A 22,157-nucleotide genomic window follows, 5' to 3' on the forward strand; every position below is an offset into this window, starting at 1 on the left:
AGCGCTAGGTCAGGTAGCACCCCCACCACCACCGTGCCACTCGCCCTCATATTACCATATTCTCTTCTCTTCGTAGCAGTTACAACATCAGCAATAATAGTAGTCGCTAATATTAGGGTCCCAACCACGTGCCAGGCAGTGTTGTAAAAGCTTTCCTTACATGAATGCATTTGATCTGCACATTAACCTTATGAGAAGAATATTGTTATTCCCATTTTAGAGATGATAAAAAATAAAATCAAGTCCTGAGAGAGGTCCATGTAGTAGTTTGATACTGTGAATCCTCTATTGAGTAAACGTTTATTGAGCACTTATTATGGACCAGGACCGGCTCCATGCTCGGATCGGGTCGGGGAGTACCAAAATACGTCACAGTGCTTGCGTTCAAGTGATCAGGAGACCAGTGTTCCAGAACCGGCTGGGCCAGTCCTGCCCTCTCGGAGACCCTGGGGCAAGTTGCTTACACAAATCATGTGCTTTCATTTTCCCATCTGTAAGATAGGAATCAAGAAAGCTGCCCTAGTGACTCCTTGGCGTTCTTAGACGATCTGTTGGTGAACTCACTTTGGAAAATGCACAGGGCAGTACACATGCAGAGTCACTGCGCAGCCTCACTCTGAGACTAGGAGACGGCATATTCTCTCTTCCTACCTGGATGGAGGAAAGATCGAGAATTAGCTACCACACGTCTCTGCCTTGGTGGTCCTAAGGACCCAGATTACACCCACTCCCCTTATTTGGAGGCATTTTATAGTATCAAGGGATTCTTAAATGTCTCACAGATTCTAGCTAGGATCTCAAAATCGTTTTTTGGTTCGCTGATGTAAGCAACGCTGTACTTACATAACCAACTGGTAGGATTGCAGGATTTAGGGCAGCAGCCCCATCTGATTGACGGTGGTGAGTTTTATTGTCCAGGGACCCAAAAGTCCCTTCCTTTGCCTACTACTAATGGCACTTTTTCAAAGAAGTTGTTCTTATTCATCATTGGGCTACCAGCCTGGCTGTTTAATTCCAACAGCTGGTGTTATTCTGGAACCTAATGCAAGAACACTGTTTTGCTTCCTATGGTTTCTGCCAAGACCATTAGTTAAAAACAAGGCCGTGGTAATAATGAGAGATTGGTGTGTGGCGGGGAAACAGCGCTTTGGAAAGGGGTTCTTGCTCCTTGTCATCCTCTCAAAAGGGGAGATAAAGAATGAAATGGCCAAACCTTTAAAGAAAGCAAGCCAACGTATCTGACCCCATCCTCCTAAAAAGGATGTAAGAGGGTGCTTTGGTCTCTGGTTCTTGCCTTGGGCCCCACCTGCCTTTCTATCATCCATGGTTTGTTTCCTGTGTCTCATTTGTTACGCGAACTGTTAATAACCAAACATGCCCTCACAAGCTGGAGAATATTTGTTGAGTGATAAAGCAATTATGTTATAATCTCCCATTTTCCAAAAGAAACAGACAGACATCAGGCCTGTACAATCTGGGAAGCATCCAGGTGTCAAATTTTATTGAGTCTGGTGTTTCATTCATTTGCACTGTTACCACCCTAACGCAGACCCCTGTTACCCCATCATCTGCATCCATCCATCCATTTATCCGTCCATCCGTCCCGTGGAGCACTTATTGTGGGCCAGGCCCTGAGCTAGGATCTGGGGATATAAACGTGAATAAGTCACCATCCTTGCATCCCTGGGATTCATACATTAATAGCAGAAAACAGGAGATTAGTGAAGTTTCCAACTTCAGATAGTTGGGGTCTAATATTCCCACTATCAAGGAAAGGCAGGGTTTGGTCAAGGAAAATTTAATAGAGGAGATGAGCCTGTAGCTGAGTCTTAAAAGACAAGCTAAGTGCTTCCCTATGCCCATCATCCCTGCCTCTCTTCCTTCCACAGATATAAGCACCTAGTAGGACCAAGTCTTCCACCTGTTGTCCCCACCTCCTCTCTCATTGACATGGGTTCAGGTCCTGCCCATGTAATTTCCCTCTGCTTCAACATGTCATTTGATCCAAAAACCTTGGCAATGTCCTCTTCCAAAAGTAAAGTTCCAGCTCCCGAGCCTGACATTTGGATCCCTCCATTATGCTGTCCCAGCCTGACAACCAGCGTGATTCTCATTCCTCCCATGATCAGACAGACCTTGCTGACCCCCTAACATGTCTCACACACCACCTCTCCTGTCTGTCTAATTCCACTCACCCTTCAAGGGCAGAACATGACTCTCCTGTTCAGAAAACCCTGGGGAGACGTGTTGCCTCCAGGTTTGGGGACTGGAGGCCTGTGTGGCTGCACTTTCCTTTGGATGCTTATCACCCTACACTGTATTGTTACCTTTCTGTGTGGTTCTGTTTCACTGTCCTTTTGTCAGTCGATGGGATCCTTGCTTCATATACCTTGTTTCTCCTCTGTGACTAAATGCAAGGCCTACATATGGAAGTCATCTATCTATATCCGCTAATGAAAATTGAGGGAAATGACGCGTCCGTCATCACTTCTTCCGGGCAATCCCTCAGTTCTGCTACTGAACTAGAGAAGGCCAGAATTACCACTCTGGGCAAATGTGTGGTTTACCTCATCCACTTTTTCACTCTTAGATCGGTGATAGAGAGTATGAAATATGTGAGGGTTGTTCTCCATCTGTCCCTCTCCTCCCAGTTCCATTCTCTGCCCTCTTGTGTGCTGGGAGCCTGGCCCCAATGGATTGCGTCAGCTGGCTCCTTTACTTTACCTGCTGGGTTTCACTGGGTTTGGCCAGTAGGAGACACCAGCAGCAGATCCAAGAACAGGAGGAAAGATGGGTTGGAGTATAAATATTTCCAAGTTCATTGAGCTCCAGGAGCACTGTTTCCTCCCCGTGCCCTTCCCCACTTTGGGGTGTTAAGGGCTTCTTGCTGGTGCTATTCTCTGGGGGCTGCACCATCTACGTATGTTGGTTCCCTTAACCTTCCCACATCTCTATAACTGGTCCATTCATCAAATCATTTTCACTTAAACCCTTTTGAGTGCCATCTATAATGTCTTAGTGAAAGTCAACCTTACAGGCTTAGTTATCTGGCCTAGTAATTAACCCCATGAATTGATCTGTTTTGTTTTCTTGTAAAAGTTCCCCCCCCACACACACACACACACCAGAGTGGGGTGGAGGGGACACATTCAGAAGAATTGATAATAAAAATAACAGTCTCCTGGCGCCTTCTCTCCCTAACACAGTCCTACTCCCTTGGGGCAACCACTTTTAACTCTTTCAGTTATTTTCTTTCTGGCATTTAACTCCTTATTTTAAAAGAATGCCCTTTTACTGTTACTCCTATTTGAGACATTATCAACTTACTTCCTGTTGTGATAGATGACAATTTAGCTCACTTATACCGACCGCCCTCCTACCTCCCCTCCCCACATCCTGACAACATAGTTGTATCATTATTTATAGTTCCTCTATTTGATGAGCTTGATAAGTGAGATTCTTACTATCCTAGTTCTTCTTCATTAACAACAGTATCTCTTGATTCCCTGCTCTGTGAGACAAAGATGTTCGTGTCCTTACTCCAGCTGCCTTCCCCTTCCCAGTTTCTGTCATCTCTCTCTTTACTTGTACATAGCGTGATAGCATCATAGCATTTTTATTTTGTAACTGCCATTCAATCTTCCATACTTTACCTCTAGGTTGATCCTGAGGACTGAAAAATCAGCAGATAATTTGTCATTGTGAATGTACCAACAAACAAGTCATGCATGGACAGTCCCCCCTCAGACATACGTGTTTGGTTTGCCTAGTGATTTTTTTTTAAAAAATTTCAGCCAACATTCTAAAAAAGTGAGCATTTTCACAAAAGATTTCACGTTTTGGGGTATTGTTCTAAAAGTCAGGAGATCTGGCACATGGGGTCTGATTTCCCATACGGTGACACTCTGCTGGAGGCTGCCTGCTCTGCAGTGGGCATGCCCAGTCCAGTTTGCCACAGTTGTGCCACTCATCCAGTATATGCATGCGTGTGCTCACCTTCCAGTCTGCTTAGTTCATTTACTTATTTGCCTGACCCTGAAGACATCTCAGTGTGTGACCCTGATGCCTGATCTCTTACCTTCTTTGGAGCCAACTAATATATTATGAATTCTTTTTTTTTTTTTTAAACAGCTTTTTATTTTTCCAAGAGTATCTCGTTGTTGTTGTTGTTTTTAACCATTTGCCATGATCATATCCTCATTTTTCTTCTCCCACTCCCGCAAACTCTCTAGCCAGTTGGGTATTTTCTCCATTCCTCCCAGAGTTCTCTAGTCTCTTCAAGTTTGACCTGGTTGCCTCCCAGGCCTGCTACACAACTGTCATCTGGGATTTTCCTATACTATTTTACTAGCTTAGTTCTACTGCTACTGTGCAGGACTTCAACTCTTGTGACTTCAGATTTTATGTAATCCCTCTGTTCCCCTTCACTTCTGATTGCTGCCCTCCATTGCCCTGGCATCTCTGAGTCACGAGCCTGCATCGTGAGTTCTAATCTTCCGTAGTCGGTCACTTTTCCATACAGCTGTTTCAGTCTCTTTCCCAGTAGCCCTCACCTGTTTCCTTTGCTGTTTAAAATTATGTCTTTAACATTTTTTCACGCCCATCTTGATGATGATATGTCAGATGGAGAGGATAAAAATGAATGCACTTAATTTATTGTCCATCTTTAATAGATTGCTCTCATGAATTGATCTCGACTCTTCTTGAATATTTTTTAAAATTTTGCCTATATCACTTCAAGAGCCAACAAGCTAAACTCTACCCCATCTGAAATAGGGGCTTTTAATCCTAAATTTACCACTTTTAGGATTTAGGAGAGGTTCCCTGTTGTTTTTAACACATTGTTTGTGGGAAACGAGTAAACTCGTCATATCGCCTCTAGTTGGAACCGGCAAAAATTTTGCAAAGTAAATAAATAGAGACCTCTTTTTAAACTAAAACACTGAAAGTTTCATAGAAAAATATCAAATAGATCGAAAGATATGAATATTTTACAGAAAGTCTAATTTTGGCGAGAAAATGTCAAAAAAGCCCCGCGTTACGACGCGATTTGGCGGGAAAATGCCCGCTTACAAAGTTAATATTATATGCCTATCTAATTTGTACTTTAAAAAAAATAAGGAAATTTAGATCTTATAGTAACATGTTATGGCAGTGTTAGCTGCCATAATCGTCTCCTAGTTTTTTGGGGGGGGGCTGGGGTGGGTTAAACATGACAGAAGTCATTTCCTGCTCTCAGTCAAATGGGCATAGCATTCCTCCCCCAAGGGGATTTAGAGGCCCAGACACCTTCCATCTTGTGGCTGTGCTATGCCCTGGAGGATATATTCTCAATGGGGTAATATTCATTCAAGGGGGCCAACAAATCTTATATCCTTACACATAAATCACTGATACACTTATGGTACCTAAACAGATACACAGTGTATTTGGTATTACAGTTTTATGGAGGAAGGAGGCTAGGAAAAAAGTGTCTGAGAAGGATCCTTACCCAGGGAATAATGATGAAAAAAGGATGAGAAACCCACTACTGCGGGGCCTAAGCGTTCCCTGAGCTCAGGTGGAAGGGAGGAAAGGAGGTGGTGGAGGCTCACCCGCTTCTTAACCAGCTTGGCCCCAGGATGACACACATCCCTTGGCCCAAATTTCATTGGTGAGAACTCATCACAGGGTTCCACCTTGCTGCAGGACGAGCTGGAAGATGTAGTTCCTGGCATGTCACAGTATGATATTGTGTCATTCCCACATCTAACCCCCTCAGCCACCTGACATCGTAGGAAGCAGAGTACCCGGCAGAACACTGTAGTAAGTACGAAGAAAATGGTGACAATTCCTGTATTCAGTGCTCTGGGGTCACTAGGTGAAATGAGTCCTTGGAGGATATGGGTCTCTATTTCTCATAATATTACACCATTCCAATTATGGAATATGCCATAATTTCCAGTGGAGTATTATTCAATGGTTAAAGGTAGTATTTACAAAGAGCTTTTAATAACATGTCAAAATGCTATGTTAGAAACAGGATACAAAATTATATATACAATACGATTTCAACCATAGTGTCTTAAAAGTTTAGCCAAAGGAAAAAAAAATAGAAAGAAATAGTCTCATAAAGTGACAGGATTATGAGTGGCTTTCCTTTTCATTTTGTATATGTTTGCTAAAATTTTTACAACGAACGTGTTTTATAGGTGGAGAAGAATAAATGTGATTTGGAAAAAAACTGGAGAGGAAGGGAGCTAGCGCTGAGTGAGTGTTAGTGAGGGTGTCTAACTACCTGTGCCCACCCATACCCAGACCTCAGAATACCACCAGAGAGATTCTGGTGGAACAGAGTCACTATGAGGCAGCCCCTCCTGCTCACCCTCCCCCCAACTAGGAAGGCTTCCTTACCCAGTGACTGTGGAAGGGCTCTGGCCTGCTTCTGCACTGAGACATTTTTCTCATTTCTAAGTGATGAAAACCTCCTCTAGATGCGCTTTCCACTTAAACGGGACCAGCTTCTCCAGATGACTCATGGGGATTATCAGTAGGGTGGGGAGGAGGGGCATGGGTGCGGTTAACTGCATGGCAGAGTCATTGGTCATCTCGGCCACTTCCCCAGTCCTGTGGACTTAACTTTGGGGGGAAATGAAAGCCTGCCACCTGAAGTGCTGTCTATGTTGATCAGTAACCAGGAAGCCTGATTCCGGGTGCCGCCACCCCCAGTGGAGCAGAGAACACCCCATTCTGTAGTCATCACCAAATTTGAGATCATACTGAAATGCCCCTGATTTCCCGGGCCCCTCTTGCTTCCTCCTTTGCTTCTTCCTGCTATTGTGTGACTGGGTTTGATAGTCTCTCTCCCCGCTCCCCCATGTCAAGCCCACCCAAGTCCCTTCTCAACCCATCGCTATTTCTCCTGGTAATTTCATTCCTGAGTCCTGGGCTGTCTACACAGTGGCCTCAACCTGCGCCCTTTACACTTGTCAGACCTGTAGCATTCTCCAGCCCTTTGCCCCCTTTACCGTAACAGGGTGGCTCCTCTCCGCCTCATCCAGGGTCCTGCCTTCACTCTTCAGGGACATCAACTGCTGGAAAACAGCTCTCAGTGGCATCTGTCTGCTTGCATGTAACCTCACTGGCCACCCCACATCCCATCTCCTTTGTCTCTGCTTCAGGATCTCCCTCTTAGCTCTAAATTAGGCCGGAGTGACCTTAGCACAGCTGTTTTGCTCCCACACTGACTCCTGTGTTGTCGGAGCTGATCCTGGCGTCCTTCTCATTGGTCTCCGCACACGTATCCTGGAGCGAGCTGTGATGGATGCGCCCTGTGTAAGGACCACACGCTGGCAGGCACTGGGATTCGTTAGTACTCGGGGCTTCTGTGTATAGAGACTTTGTATCATGACTTGCAAGGCTCAGGCTCTACACCAGTGCTTCTCAACTTCTGTACTATTGACGTTTTGGGCCAGATCATTCTGTGTTGAGGGGCTGTCCTGTGTTTCCTAAAATGTTTAGCAGCCTCCCTGACTTCTACCCACCAGATGCCAATAGCACTTCCCCGGTTGTGACAACCCAGTATGTCTCCAGACATTGTCAAATGTCTTCTGCAGGGCAAAAATCACTCCAGGTTGAGAGCCACTGCCCTACGAGATGGGAAACCCCTCCCACCACTCATGTCTCTGTCCCACCCACTGTGCACCTGCCATGCGCAGGCTCAGCCCGCCTCAGGGCCGTTCTGCTGTTGCTTGGAATGGTCTCTTCTCAGATCTTCTCAGATCTCTTCATTTTTCTTCTAGGTCTCAGCTCAACTGACACCTCCTTACCAAGGCCTTTCCTCGGTGCCCTGTGTGAATAATCTGGTCACTCCTTCATATTTATATTTCTGTTTTATTCATTTTTAAATCATCCTTAGAATCTCTCTGACCTCATTTCCTTCTACAGTCTTCCTCTTGCTGCCTCTTCCAGCCACGCCATTGTTCTCCTAACGCCTCAGTCACGTCAGGCACGTACCTGCCTCCAGGCCTGTGGCCTTGCTGTTCCTTCTGCCTGGGATGCTCTTCCCCCGGGTCTACCCATGGTTCCCTCACCTCTTCCAGGTCATTTTCCAGATACCACCTCAGAGAGGCCTTCTTTGACTGCTGCCCATTCCATGCTTTATTTTTCTCCGTGGTATCTATAACCATCTAACATACCATGTCTTTTAATTATTTACTTTATGTCCTGTTTCCCCTATTAAAATGAGAGCCCCACGAGGACAGGGAGTTTTGTCTTCCTTGGTCTGCATTGTATGCCTAACTGCCCTAACACAACTGTGGACATTGGAAAGCATGGTGAGCTGGGCTTCTTGTTGTGAAGCCAGAAACTTAATGTGGATGAAGAGTCTGCAGTCAGGGTAAAATCATCCTCTCAAGCATGTTTTCTTGTGAATAAGGATATTTACAAAGCACAAAATAATGAATTTGCTACTAGTTCTTTTTACTAGCATGAGGCAGAGTTGTGACTGTTGCTGTGACTTAGATTTACCACTCCTTGGTTGAGGTTTCTCTTTCCTAAGACGTACGTGCACTTGCCTAAAAGGAGTTATTGGTTTGTCCTTAATTATAAGCCACAGGAGGTCAGGACCACTGTTATGATGGCTCCCTATAAAGGGCTATGTTTAACAAGTGCTAAATAAAAACCTCTGCTGTCCCCTACTATCCAGGATCTTTTTGTTTTTCATCTCTCCCTACTCCCATCTTGTTCTTTTGCTTTTCCTCTTACTGGGCTGTCTTCCTTATCTGCAAATCCTCATCTTTACCTCTATGACCCTTAAAGAGCCACGTCTTCCAGAAAGCTGAGTGGAAGTGAGTCAGCAGTATCTCCCTTCTTGGAGCCCAGGAAACCCTAAATATGACCAGGCGAGTTCCCAAGGCCACCCAGCGTGGGTAGCCTAACATTTTGAAATCCAAGGTCTTCCAAGAAAGCCCCACCACGTGTGCCATCGGGCATCTGGCCAACCCTGCCGGCCTCCCCTCAGAGATTCTCCATCACACAGTCATGGTGCCAGAAATCCCACCCCTGGGGCTTCATGGAGGTTCTTGGGTTTCAAGTGAACTCCCTGTTTTAGGGAAGACATCCAGGAGAAGGCACAACCAAGCCCCTCTGAATCCTGGCAGGGGTTACCGGGAAGGCTCAGATTCAGAGGTGACAGATCAAGAGAGGTGGGTGGGAGAGTCAGAAGGGTGCAAAGAAGACCCTGTCTCCAGCTTATGTAACCACTCCAAGAAGAGAGAGCAGTGGGGCTCCCTCCGCAAGTGAGTTCCTGGCTGCTTGTCATGTGAAGAAAACTGATGTGAACGACACTTTCCTCCTCTGCTTCCTGCCCTGCTTTTAAATTCTTTATATCTTGAATAATGTGAATACAGGAGCCTCATACTTGGAGTTATTTTTACAAGGTCTCTTCTGTGCTTCAGATGACTCAGAGCTGGAGCCTTCTCTTGAAGATGTTCCTTGGGAAGTGCTGGAGAGATGGCTGTGCCCGAGGCGAGCTGCGGGTCAGGAGTGGGTGGCCTGGTCCCTGACCCATCTTCTTTTTCTCTTGGAGCCATGTCCACGGGAGGGAGGAAGGCCTGGCTGAAGGCAGAAGCTTCTCCAATTTCCCTCTGCCCAGCCAGCCCTGCCTTTTTCTCACCATTCTTTTCCGCTCCAGCAGAAAGTACCAGGCCCACTTGCCAGTCTAGAGAGGAGCAGAGGACACTGTCCCCAGGGTGGATGCTGCAGGCTACCAGTCGTCAAGGGGATTTGTGGGCCCCAGAAGGCTGGTGGCACTAGTCTAAAGGCATGAAATCTATCTGCGCAGTGGGCACTGTGCACCGAGAGAAAAGGAGGAGCAGAGGGACCTATTTTCATGTCTCCTGCCACCCCTCATGCCCGTTTGTTCTTTGAGAGTAGGGGCTGCATCTTACTCACTGTTTCTTCCAAACGCCATGCCTGGCACGAAGCCCCAGTGAAGGTGTGTTGAATGGGTGAATTAATGAAAGAAATCCCCCTTCCATGGGTAAAGCTGAACTGCCAGGATATGAGGATAGCAGGAACCCACGTGCCTGTGGGGGGGTGGTCGGTTCGGCATCTGCTCCAGAGGTGCGTGCCCAGACTTTGGCCCATGGACCGGAAGTTCTCATCACTCTCCGCGTAGTCATTGTGTCATTTGCCCCTTCATAAGCACTCTGAGAGACAGGGGTCTTGTTTCCACTTTCTAGGGGATCAGGGAGATTGGGTGGCACACCCGTTGCTGTGCAGTTAGGAACAGGCACTGCTGGATTATTCTGCCCTACATCCCCCGGCTCCATGTCTGTTTCCCTGACGTGGCTGCGTTGCCCTGAAAACTCAAGAGACTCCGGAAGTAGAGCCTTTCCTGCTTTTGGAAAAGACTCCACGCCCTCCTCCATTCACAGCTGTAGTGCCGTCCTTCTGGGAGCACCAGTCCTTTCCCTTCTGCTCTGCCTGTAGCAGAAGAGCTGGGTCTTACCCATCCGCTGCCCAACAGCCCTTGGAGGAGTTACGGTGGCCAGGCCCCTCTCAGACTCCTCTCCTCTGATGGCTTTGGAGAAAGGGGGACTATTGGCGACTATCCCTTTTTCCTCCTGCAAATCTGCCCTAGTCCCCACCTCCCTTTCCTGCTGTCTTCTCCCAGATCACACAGCTCTCAACTTAAAACCCAAGTCAATCATTTGGAACCCAGAATGCATTTTCCCGTAGAAGTCGCTTGAACTTCATGCTTGGTCTACCTGTAATATATCTGAGATAGAATATTAATAGCACTGGCCAAGTAGAGAGCTAATGTTAACAGTAATGATTCCGTTCATTCATTCATTCAGAATAAGCCATCCCCATCGGTTGCCTAGAAGACTGCAGCCACCTTGTAACTGGTCTGGCCTTTCCTGCTCCTGTCCTCACATAGTTTGTTCTCCGTGTAAAAAGTTTAATCAAACCCATCTCTCCTCTGCTCAGAGCTGTCCAGTGTTTCCTATCCCTGCTTCCTGGCCCCTGCCTGCTTCGCTGACCTCACTGCCAGCCCTCTCCCCCTCCGCCAATCTCGTTTCACCAAAGACTCCCAACACCTGCTGTTCCCTCTGCTTGGAACTCTCATGCCTCCTTGAATTACCTGGTTCAATCTCAGTTCATTCAGGTCTCTGCCCAGATGTTACCTCTTCAGGGGTCTTTTTCTGGTCACTCTTCAGATAAGTGACGTCAGATGACTGTTCCCCCATCGCTCCTCTGTGCCCTTACCCTGGCTTATTTTTCTTCATACACCGTTACGCTACTTGTGTATTTGTTTACTTGTGTACTGTTGGTCTCCTCCACCAGAATGTCAGCTCCACATGGGCAGGGACCTGGTTTCTTTACTGCTCTATTTCCAACATGAGAAGACTACCTGACATGTAGTACATGCTCAATAAATGCTTTTAAATAAATAGATGCATGAACAAATGAACGAATGCTGTCTGCACTTGACCAACAGGCAGACTTTGGTTCCCCTTGGAATTTATCACCTATTCCAAACAACAGTGCTAAAAATGAATGTGTGCCTTTCTTGGCCCATGGGATTCGAAGTGTAGGGACTTTATTTTAGTAATGAGTTCATAGATTATGAACCGGGACTTCTTATTCTGCATTCTTGTCAAAAATAGATCCCTGTTTGCTTAGGGGTTCTGAATTGAGCAAAGGAGGGGGGGGGCACTTGGGTCTCATGAGTCTCCTACCTCCAGTTTTACTGAGAATGACGTTTTTCTTGACTCCTTTAGAGCAGGGTGTCTCACGTTGGCACTCCTGACATTTTGAACCAGATGTGTTGTTGTGGGGCTCTCCTATGCATGACTGGATGTTTAGATGCCAGTAGAACCCCCGCCAGCTCTGACAACCAGAACATGTCTCCAGACATTGCCGGGTGCCCCTGGAGGGGCAGAATCACCCCAGAATGAGAACTCCTGCACTACCTACCATATGCTGGAAGCCCCTCACAACAAAGAATTATGCCACCCCCAAATGTCAGTAGTGCCAAGCTCTAGAATACTGCTATCCAGTTAAATTCTCTGCAATGACAGAAATGTTCTATTCTACACTGTCCAACATGACAGCCGCTAGCCACACGTAGCTAGTGCAACTGAGGAACTGAGTTTTTATGTGTATTTCATTTTAATTTAAATAGTCCCTATGACTCGTGGCTACCATGTTGGGGAGCAGAGCTATGGAGAGACAGTGCTACTCAGAGCAGTGTACACATGAAGATCTGGTAATAGCAGAGTCAGATTCAGCACACCTTGGATTTGGACCAAGAGTTTACATTTCTAGTAAATTCCTAGGGGATATTGAGGACCATGCTTTCAGTAAGATGACCTAAGTCTCTAACCAAGAGTATTTTGTACATGTAAACACAAAAAGGACATTTCTGCCACCTGGAAGAGATTGTAAAGGACACCGTGGCATAGTATAGGGTGATGGGGAAAATAAGGTCTGTGGAATCAGACAGTATCCACTGTTAATCAGCTGTGTGCCCTGAGCAACTTACTTAACCTCTCTGAGCCTCAGTCTCCTCATCTCTGAAACAAAGCAGTGATCATTCCTTCCTTGCAGTGCGATTCTGAGATACTGTATTTGAAAGCACCAAGCTCAGTACCTGGCACACAGGGAATACATGGCACAGGGCGTACTTGGCACTCAGGGAATAGCTGCAAGTGTTATTGATTCATCTAAAGTAAAGGCATCATTTACACCATTCAGCCCTGGCATTGAGGCCATTCCGGCGACCCCCATGTCAGAATAATCGCAGAAGTTCTTTTACAAAGCAGGTCCCTGAACCCAGCAGAGGCCTGCTGAGTCAGACTGTGTCATGGGAGGGGCTCAGGAAGCTTTTTATTTTTTCAATTGAGGTAAAGTTCACATAACATAAAATAACGGTTGACCATTTCAAAGTATATAAATGTGTGGCATTTAGTGCACATACAGTGTTGTGGGACCATTGCCTTTGCCTAGTTCCAAGGCGTTTCATCACCCCAAAAGGAAACCCCGGACCCACTAAGCAGTCACATCCCACTCTCCCCTCTCCACAGCCCACAGCCACCGCTGGTCTGCTTTCTGCCTCTGTGGACGTACCTATCCTGGGTGTCTCATATATAAACAGCCATACCATACGGGACCGCTTGTGTCTGGCTTTTTTCACTTAAAATGTTTTCGAGGGTCACCCATGTTATAGTATGTATCAGTACTTCATTCCTTTTTATGGCTGAATAATATGCCATTGTACGGATAGACCAGATTTGTTTATTAGTCAGTTGATGGACATTTGGGTCATTTCCACTTTTGTGGCTATTGTGAATAGAGCTGCTTTGAACATTCATGAACAGTTTTGGGGGTGGGGGGGTGAGTACCTTTCCCCCCCCCATTTCTTTTGGCTATGTACTTAAGAGTAGAATTATGGGTTCATATGGTGATTCCATATTTAAGGTTTTGTGGAACCGCCACACTGCTTTCCAAATTGGCCACACTAGTTGCCCATTCCTACCAGCAAGGGGAGGTTCAGTATCATCTTCTTCTTTTTTTTTTTTTTTTTAATACATTTTATTGGGAGATATTGGGGAACAGTGTGTTTCTCCAGGCCTGCCTATCAGCTCCAAGTTGTTGTACTTCAATCTAGTTGTGGAGGGTGCAGTTCAGCTCCAAGTCCAGTCGCCGTTTTCCATCTTAGTTGCGAGGGGTGTAACCCACCATCCCATGCGGGAATTGAACCAGCAACCTTGTTGTTGAGAGCTCGCGCTCTAACCAACTGAGCCATCTGGTCTCTCTGGGAAGGTTCATTCTTAAGTTCTCCGGGTGGTCCCTATGGACACGAAAGTCAGAGAAGCGCTGCTTGAAGGAGAGCTCACCCTTACAGCTGGTTAAATGACAGTCTGCTTTGCACAGCATTATGGGACTCGGGTGAGCAGTGCTTTGGTTGGGCTGATGAAACCATCAGGTAATTGGAGTTGTTGCTTCGCGTGCTTTTGGAGAGGTTGGATTTTTTTCCCCCCGTACATCTTACTGTCTTAGTCCATTTGGGCTGCTGTAATGAAATACCGCAGGCTGGGTGGCTTATAAGCAACAGAAATTTATTTCTCACAGTTCTTGAGGCTGGAAAGTCCAAGATCAAGGTTGTGTCCCGGTGAGGGCACTGTTCCTGGTTTGTAGCTGTTGCCTCTACTCTTTGTGTCCTCACATGGGGGAAAGGGCTCTGGGGTCTCTTTTATACAGGCACTTATCCCATTGAGGAGGGTTCCCCCCTCATGACCCAAGTACCTCCCAAAGGGTCTATCTCCTAACAGCATCACTTTGGGGGTTTAGGTTTCAACATATGAATGGGGGGCGGGGCACAGACATCGAGACCATAGCACTTATTCCCTCCCCTTTACTAAGGATTAACTGAGTGAGTAGGGACAGCTTGCTCTTGGCTCGCCCTGGAACGGCCAGATCAGCGTGGATGGCTTGCCTCCCGTGAATGACTTCTCCCACCCCAGCGCCCCATGGGTGAGTTTTTGCAAAGCATCTATACTTATGGCCTGGTGCTGGCTTGGAGGGCCTGTCCCAGCACTAACTGGTTTTGAATTCTTCCTGTTTTAATGCAATTTAATGTAAAGTTTTGCATTCTACTGCATAGTATAGCTGGGCCTGTTTTATTTTTTTAATTAGGGGATTTCACCCCAAATATTTCAGTGTATTTTGGGAACACATCAGGTTAATTTGTGGCTCTGAGGATAAAGGTGATAAACCAGGGTTAGTGGACGAGGTGTGTCAGGGGAGGGACTGTAGAAGCACTTACTGAAAGGAACAGCATTTCTCTCTAACAATGAGGAGTTTGTTTCCCTCTTCAGAATTTCTTCACATTTAATCTCTGGGGTGGAAAACAACATTGAAGTTATACATTGTATCCCCACGAGCAAAGGGAGCAAGGTCCTACAGTATCTCCCTGGGCCAGTAGGAGGTACCCAGCAGCACCTGCGGCCTCCTTGAGTCAGCAGTTCTCTCCCCTGGCCACATATTACAACCAGCTGGCAAGCTTTAAACACTCATGTAATAGGTTTGTGGTAGAGCCCAGGCATCTATGTTTTTTTTTAAGCTCCCTGAGTGATTTTGATGTGCAGTCAGGATTGAGAACTGCTCTCCTAGCCCGTGGGACACAATGATGAAAAATTCAGTGCCCGCGCCCTAGTAGGGCTCACGGTCTGGAGGGCTCACCAACTTGTTTGTCACATAATTAATTCATTGCAACAGTAATAAGTGCTGCTGCACATTTAAATTCCTGGAAGGTCGGAGAAGTCTCACTGATGCTATCACTTGAAAGCTAACTAGACATGAAGAAGAGGGGAGCTAGAAGAGTATTCTAGTTAGAGGGAGCAGCGTGTGCAAAGACCCTGGGGTAGGAAAGAGCTTGGAGTGTGTAAAGACCTGAAAGACAAACTGGTTGGAGCTGTGAGTGGAGGTGAGAGGGCTGAGGAGGGTAGAGAGTGGATGGTGGCCTGCCATCCATTGTCGGCCTACGATGAGTCCATCTGATGTGCTCGCAATGTTTGAGTGGCTCTGATATTGATGTGAATGGCCCGGCTTCTGTGTTCTGGAATAATCAGGTGCATAAAGGCCTGATTAAGGGATCTGCCTTTATCTCATAATGACCTGAGCAGGAACCACCTCCTCTAGTGCATGCAAATTATTCTTTTCCCAACCTCCATGGGGGTGGGAATGGGGCAGCAAAAGAAGAGGCGAGGTGGTTGGAGAAAGGATGGGAGTTTTCCCCACATCTGGAACGTTTTCAGGCTTCCCCGGCTTTTGGGGGGTGTGGGGTGTCTCACTTGAAAATCAGGTCTTCTCCCATGTCACCATCATTTCTTCGTAGGAGAACTCACTTGACGGAATGGTAGGCCCCCAAGTGACTAGAGTCGTAAGGTTTCCCATTGCATTGATTACTCTCCATACTATTTCTTAGTGTTCTTAGAGTCAATCTACAAATTTAATTCTTCTTCCTCCTCCTTGTTTTCTTTTTCCTCCCCCTTCTCCTTTTCCTGCTTTTTAAAATCTGTGCCAACTTCTAATGTATTGTAGGTGGCATGGAAGGAATTCTTCACACTTCATTTGGCCCTGCTTTCCATTTCAGAAGCTCCATAGTTTCTATCCTGTGCCCCATCCCTCCCCCAGCTGAACCCTCTCCCTGGCCCAGTGGGATGTGAGCTGTTCTTTTCATTTCAACTGCCTTGTGGCTCAAGAGAACCCTTTCTCTTTGGTTTGGGCCCCTTATTAGCCATTTAAAGTGTTCCTTTCTATATATTATTTTTTTCTCTCCCCAGGACTCTTTAATCTTCAACCCCCCCTCCCCCAAACTTTAGCAACAGTGTGGTAAGATAAGATAGCATGAGTCACCGCCAGTGCAAAAGGGAAACTGAGGCCCAGACAGCAGTGAGGGGCAGTGGGAAGGCTGGCCTTGCCTGGTGACTTGCCAGCCCTGGGTCCTTGGAACGGCACACAACCTTCCCGGGCCGTGTCCTCACTGGGAAAGAGATAAGGAAGGTTTCCATCCCATAAGGTGGTGTCGTAATGAAGTAAAGGAAGACCTTCCGGGCTTCACATCTGGCTCCACCACTCAGGTTTGTGGTCTTGAACAAGTCAGTGAGCCTCAGTTTCCTCACTTGTAAAACGGTGATACCAGCTGTGACTCTGCAGTAGTTTTTGAGCTACGTGCAGTCAGGATTGAGAACTGCTCTGCTATCCCTTGGGACACAGTGGTGAAAAAAGCAGACATTGCCTGTGCCCTAGTAGGGCTTGGAACCGTCTGGGAAATCCCAGCACCACGCCTGGCCTGTATGAGGCGTTCAGGATGGGGTAGCTTGCTCTTCCATCTCCTCTACCATCTGCGGCTCGGTTGTTTGTTCATGGGAATCCCAGTCATTCATTGTGGATCTAGAACTTCCTGCCCAGCTCCTGGGTGGAGCTATCTATAATTTCCCGGAGAGGACATTTGGATCCCTCCTAGGAGACTGAGTCTAGGGCCGATGAGTTGTGACTCAGTGATGGACAGCCCTGGTGTGGAGTGGAACTTCCAGCGAGGACCCCTCAGCACAGTGGCTGGGGATCCTTGCGGGCACACCAAGAAATGGTGAGTCATCAGGACCCTTGGTCCGTGATGGCTGGCCCCTCTGCCCTTGCAAAGCTGCTTTGCAGCCCCAGTACTGGCTGGGAAATTTGTTTTGTGGATTCCTGTTGATTTTTCTCATTGAGGGATGGGCATGGCTGTCCCCACTCACTGGTGTGCAGGGATAGGAATGCTGCCACTTACTCAGGGCCTGCTGGGAGCCAGGCAGTGTGCTCAGTGTGGGGCTTATATGCTTGCTGACCACGTCCCTGGGACCACTGCAGGGAAGGCAGTGCTAACCCCAATTTACACAAGATCAAGGCCAAAGGGCCAGTGAGGGATGGGGCCAGATGTGAACCCAGGTCTCCTTGGCTTCAAAGCCCATGTTCTGTACGTGAACTTGTATGATCTTTCGTAAAGTAACATCCACCATGAGGCCTCTCCAACAATAATTAATCATAGAATGCTCGTGTACGTCCTCAAAGCCACGCTCTGGGTCAGTGAGCATTGACTAATTTTCACCACTGGCCAGACTGGATTTAGCCAAGGTACCGCTGTTGAAGAGAAAATACATGCGTCCTAAACTTGTTATAAAATAGGACAAGGTGACCCCTGTTTTGGTTGCCTTGTGCCAGCCTGGAATGAGGAGAATTTAGCAGATATGCACCTTATTATCCTGGTAACTTCTTGGGCACTTTTTGGAAAACCTACACATCTTTAATGCTTTCCCTGAATATGACAGGGATGGAAGCATGGTGTAAGGTCAAGACCCTATTTGATCCTCATTAGAGCCTCCTTTTATAACTAAAATGGGCCATGTTTCTTCTCGTCCCAGGACCTTTGCACAGGGTATTTATTGTGCTGGCAACACTATCTGCCCTCCCTATTTTGCTTCACTAATTTATTCTTAGGGCTCAGATTAAAGACGAATTCCTTAGGAAAGACCACTGACCCTTTTCCGTGCTCGGTCTACCCCGTCATGTCCTATTCTAGCAGTAGCCGTACTTCTTTAGAGCATATCACTATTATAGCTAATTCTAATTACTAAAGTTGCTTTCTCCCGCTATCCTGTAAGCTCCGTGAAGGCAGGGACCACGTTGGCCTCAACTGCTGTATGCCTGCTGCGTTGCACTTGCGTGGTACATATGAGGTGCTCAGTCAGCATTGGATAGATGAATGGATTGCGCTAGTTAACTTCATTTACTTTCCCTTAACTCCAGCCAATAGACCTCTTAGCAGGGAAAGGGAATTGTAATTACCTGCTTACATGTCTCGCTTGGGCCTCTTTGAGGAAGAACCCATCTTGAGAACACCAAGGTCTAGCACAGCACCGGACATACAGTAAGTGGCCAATAAAAGGTGACCACGTGGTGTGGTTGTCTACACTTAATGCTTGCCCATGAGACAACTAGTTCTAAGGACTGACTCATGGGGAACCTTGGAGAGTTATTTTCCCGTGTTGAGAGTAAGGCCAGCACATTTATTCATGGAAGCTGAGGGACGTACATTCCTGCTTCCCACCCCGTGCTATGGTCTGCTATTCAGGTTGCCAGTTACTGTATTGACTTATTTGTATATAAATAGTTATTTCCATAACCTTCTCTTCGCCAACATTCAGAGATAATGATATACAATCTTTGTAACATCACAGACATGGCTTCAAAAGCATTCTATTGCTATAGGAATGTTTATAATGTGCTTATCGCTAGTATTTCATGAGCAACAAACTCCCAAATTGCAGATGATTTAGCATTTGAAGCAGGGAGGAAGAGTGTATGTGTGTTTGCATTTTTAAAAAAAGACTTTGAAAAGAAATTTTTTTCTGCAGCGTTATCTTCTTGTAAAGTTTAAAATAAGAACTACTTAAAAGCGGAGAGTTTAGAGGAATGAGCACTTTCTCTTAAACATTCAAATGGGTGAAAATGACTTGTAATCTCTCCCTCAAGTATTAAGGCAATAGGCACTTAGAGGCTTTTTTTTTTTTTTTTTTTTTTGAGCTGGCTGTCACAGACAAAGGATTTCTCAATTTTTTTAAAAAAATTATTTTTATAGCATTAAATAGTAGGAATGAACACCGGCAGCCCTCTTGACATTTTGGAAATGATTTATTTTCTGAAATGTCCCGTTACATGTTAATAGATGACACTTTGTTCTTCCCATTCAGAGTGGTTGCTTCATCTGGGGTTGCCACAGTTAGGGTTGGAAGTTCAAGGTGAAGTCACAACTTTTGACCAGGTTCCATGAGCCTCCTGTTACCTGAACCCACTGCCTCTGTCCGAACACCACAAAGCCAGACTTTCCCGAAGTCCCTGCCATGGTTCTCCTTCCTGGAGAGAGACTCACTGAACTCTGAACCAAGAGATTAGCGAGACATCTTAGGAAAGTTGCCCTCTGTGAACTTCTACTGTAGCAGTGCTTCTCGACTGTGGTTCGTGGGATGGTCTGGTCTGCAAACGGTTTACTGGTCCATGAGATAAGTACAGATTTTAAGAGTAAGCCCTTAGAAACTCTCATACCGATTTGACAGAGTAATTGGATGCATTGAATAATTAAAAAGTAGGCTTGTACTTTGTGTGAACATTTTTTCATTTCACTTCTTTAGCAGTGCATTTTTATTATATTTTATAAAAGTATTCATTCGTGGATTAGAAATTAAAGACAACTGGTCCTTCATCACGAGTACAGTCGTTTGAGAAGCCCTGTGCTGTAGCACTTGTAAGCTGCCTCTGCTCCCCCGTGGGACAGGTAGGCTGTTGAATGAATTTGGGGAAATTGCAGCACTTACCACATTATATTGTAATGAAACACGTGTCTGTCTGTGCGTGTCTCTCCCTCTCCCTCTCTCTCCTGTTTCTTGAGAGCAGGGACTGCATCTAGTACATCTTCATAGCCTCATTCCTTACAGCCCTGCCTGGCACGTTGCAGGGCGTGGGAAACATTTGTCTAATGCCTGCCTGCCTTCTCCCCAATGACAGGAGAGTGGGTGAGGCCAGCCTCGGAAACGCCCAGGGCTTCTGGGTAGTGTCTTCTACAGGCCGGTGATGGAGAGCTGGGAGCAAAGGATGAACAAGTGACCTACCCTTCTCTCTTTCCCACAGAACCAGGTCTCCTTTTCCCACCTGCCCAGCAGCATGAGAGCAGCATGACCGGCCGGCCGCAGGAAAAGCCCCCAGAGCCAGACCCCCAACTCAACCATCTGCTGCGGAGGTCAAGGTGAGCTTACTTTTTTTCTCTTGGAAAGTTTAGGAATTCTCATTTTAAAACTCCGGTTGCTTTTGTAATCCCTCACCATGTGCTGGAAAAATGGGCTTTCCTGGGACATGAATAAACTTTGTGTGTGTCAGCCTAATGGGGAAAAACGTGCTCGTTTGGGCTCATGGAGAGGCCAGTGGTGGAGGAGATAGGACACTGAATTGAGTTTCTGGGGACTGAAGCTCTCATTATTCCTTCCCCACCTCCTGAATCTGGGACCTTGGACAGATCTTTTAGGGACTGGGGATCCAGGGAATTTGGGATGAAGGAATCTCTGGAACAGGATGGAATCAAAAGGACGGTCAGACTGGACCATTCAGCTTCATAAGGGGCCTTAGAGGTTCAGCCAGGCCAATTTCCAGCCAATACTGAACAGTGCATTGTGAGAAAATTCTTCTTACTGTTGGGACAAATTCTTCCTCTCTGGGATTTCTGCCTGCTCATCTCTGCTCTGCCATGGGGAGCCACAAAGACTGTGTTTTCACAGATTCCTTCACATGACCCTCTCTTCAAATTTGAAGATGGCTGTCATGACTCTGCTTCCTTTTTTGTGTGAATTCTGCCTAGAGACTGGCGCCACTCACCTTGTCCTCTAGTTCCGCTCTGTGTAGGAAAGGATTTCATCACCTCCGGTTACTCACTCAACCTGTGCCGTCCTCAACAGAGAATCCTTCATTCACCATTGATTAGGGCAGTTGGTCCTGGAATGATGTCATTTTGTCCAACATCGTTTCAATATAATGTTGATGAGATGCTGTGGGAACTTAACTCTTGTTTATATCTATTAGCCTGTGGTAAAATTGGCTTCGTTATATGTCGTTATGCTTAGAGTCACAGAACCCATTGGTGACATTAAGTGAGGACATACTGTACCTTTCTATACCTATTAAGAGCCTCCTTTGTGACCGTCACTATGCTAGACTCTAGAGATACATGAGTGAACAAGAAAGACAGGGTCTCTGTCTTTTTTAAGACAAAATAGGTTTGGATCCTTAGAGGGAATTGGAAATAAGCATTGAACCATTTCTTTGTGTTCCTTTTCTATATTTTATCTCTTTCCAATTTTTTTCTTAAATGTTCCATGAGTGAAAAGAATGTGTGTTCTCTAATTATTAGATATGGTTTTCCATGTACTCATGTGAGCATCAAGATAAGTTAGTTCATTATGCTGTTCAAATCACCTACCATGTGTCCTTTTCTGTTTTTGTCTGATTAATCTATCAGTCAGTTACTGAGAGAAGTGTGTTAAAAATGTCCCACTGGATTTGTCCATTTCTCCTCGCAGTGCTGGAATTTTTGCTTTATGTATTTTAAGGCAAAGCTATTTGGTGCATAGATGTTTACAGTAGGTATACCTAATTGATGAGTTGGGACCATCTTTATATTATATGTTTTCCATTTTTTCTTCCTTTTTTTTTTTTTTTGGTTGAGGTGTTTTTCCCCCTCATTCCATTTTCCATCTTCTTATTTGGAAATTATATGCTCTGTATCTGTTCTTTCAGTGGTTACCCCAACTATTCTAACAGGCATGCTTAATGAAGTATAAAATTAATCAGTGTCTTTGCCTTCCTCCCAACCAATACAAGCCCCATAAACTATAATTCTAAAAAAAAGACTATAATTCAAAATAAAACCATCATTCTAACCACTGCTTCTCCCAATTTATATACAGTTGTTATTTCGTGTTTTCATTCTGTCCTGTTTTGGTGTTTTTTTTTTCCCTTAGTGGTTAGATGTTATTCTATACAGTGTATAGATTTACCCACATACTTATCAGTATCTTTTCTCA

General features: G+C 45.9%; 1 protein-coding gene across 21 annotated transcripts in view; it reads left to right on the forward strand.

Moving 5' to 3' along the window:
- TRERF1 (transcriptional regulating factor 1) overlaps nt 1-22,157 on the forward strand; it is a 197,333-nt gene that overhangs the window by 112,883 nt on the left and 62,293 nt on the right. For all 21 annotated transcript variants that reach the window (XM_074332927.2, XM_074332935.2, XM_074332925.2 and 18 more), the window contains one exon: nt 20,215-20,329. The gene's annotated coding sequence lies outside the window, so the exon portion shown is untranslated. The remainder of the gene's footprint in view (nt 1-20,214; nt 20,330-22,157) is intronic.

The sequence above is a fragment of the Rhinolophus sinicus genome, chromosome 2, assembly GCF_057876585.1.
Source record: "Rhinolophus sinicus isolate RSI-liver-muscle chromosome 2, RSI-T2T, whole genome shotgun sequence".
NCBI lineage: Eukaryota > Metazoa > Chordata > Mammalia > Chiroptera > Rhinolophidae > Rhinolophus > Rhinolophus sinicus.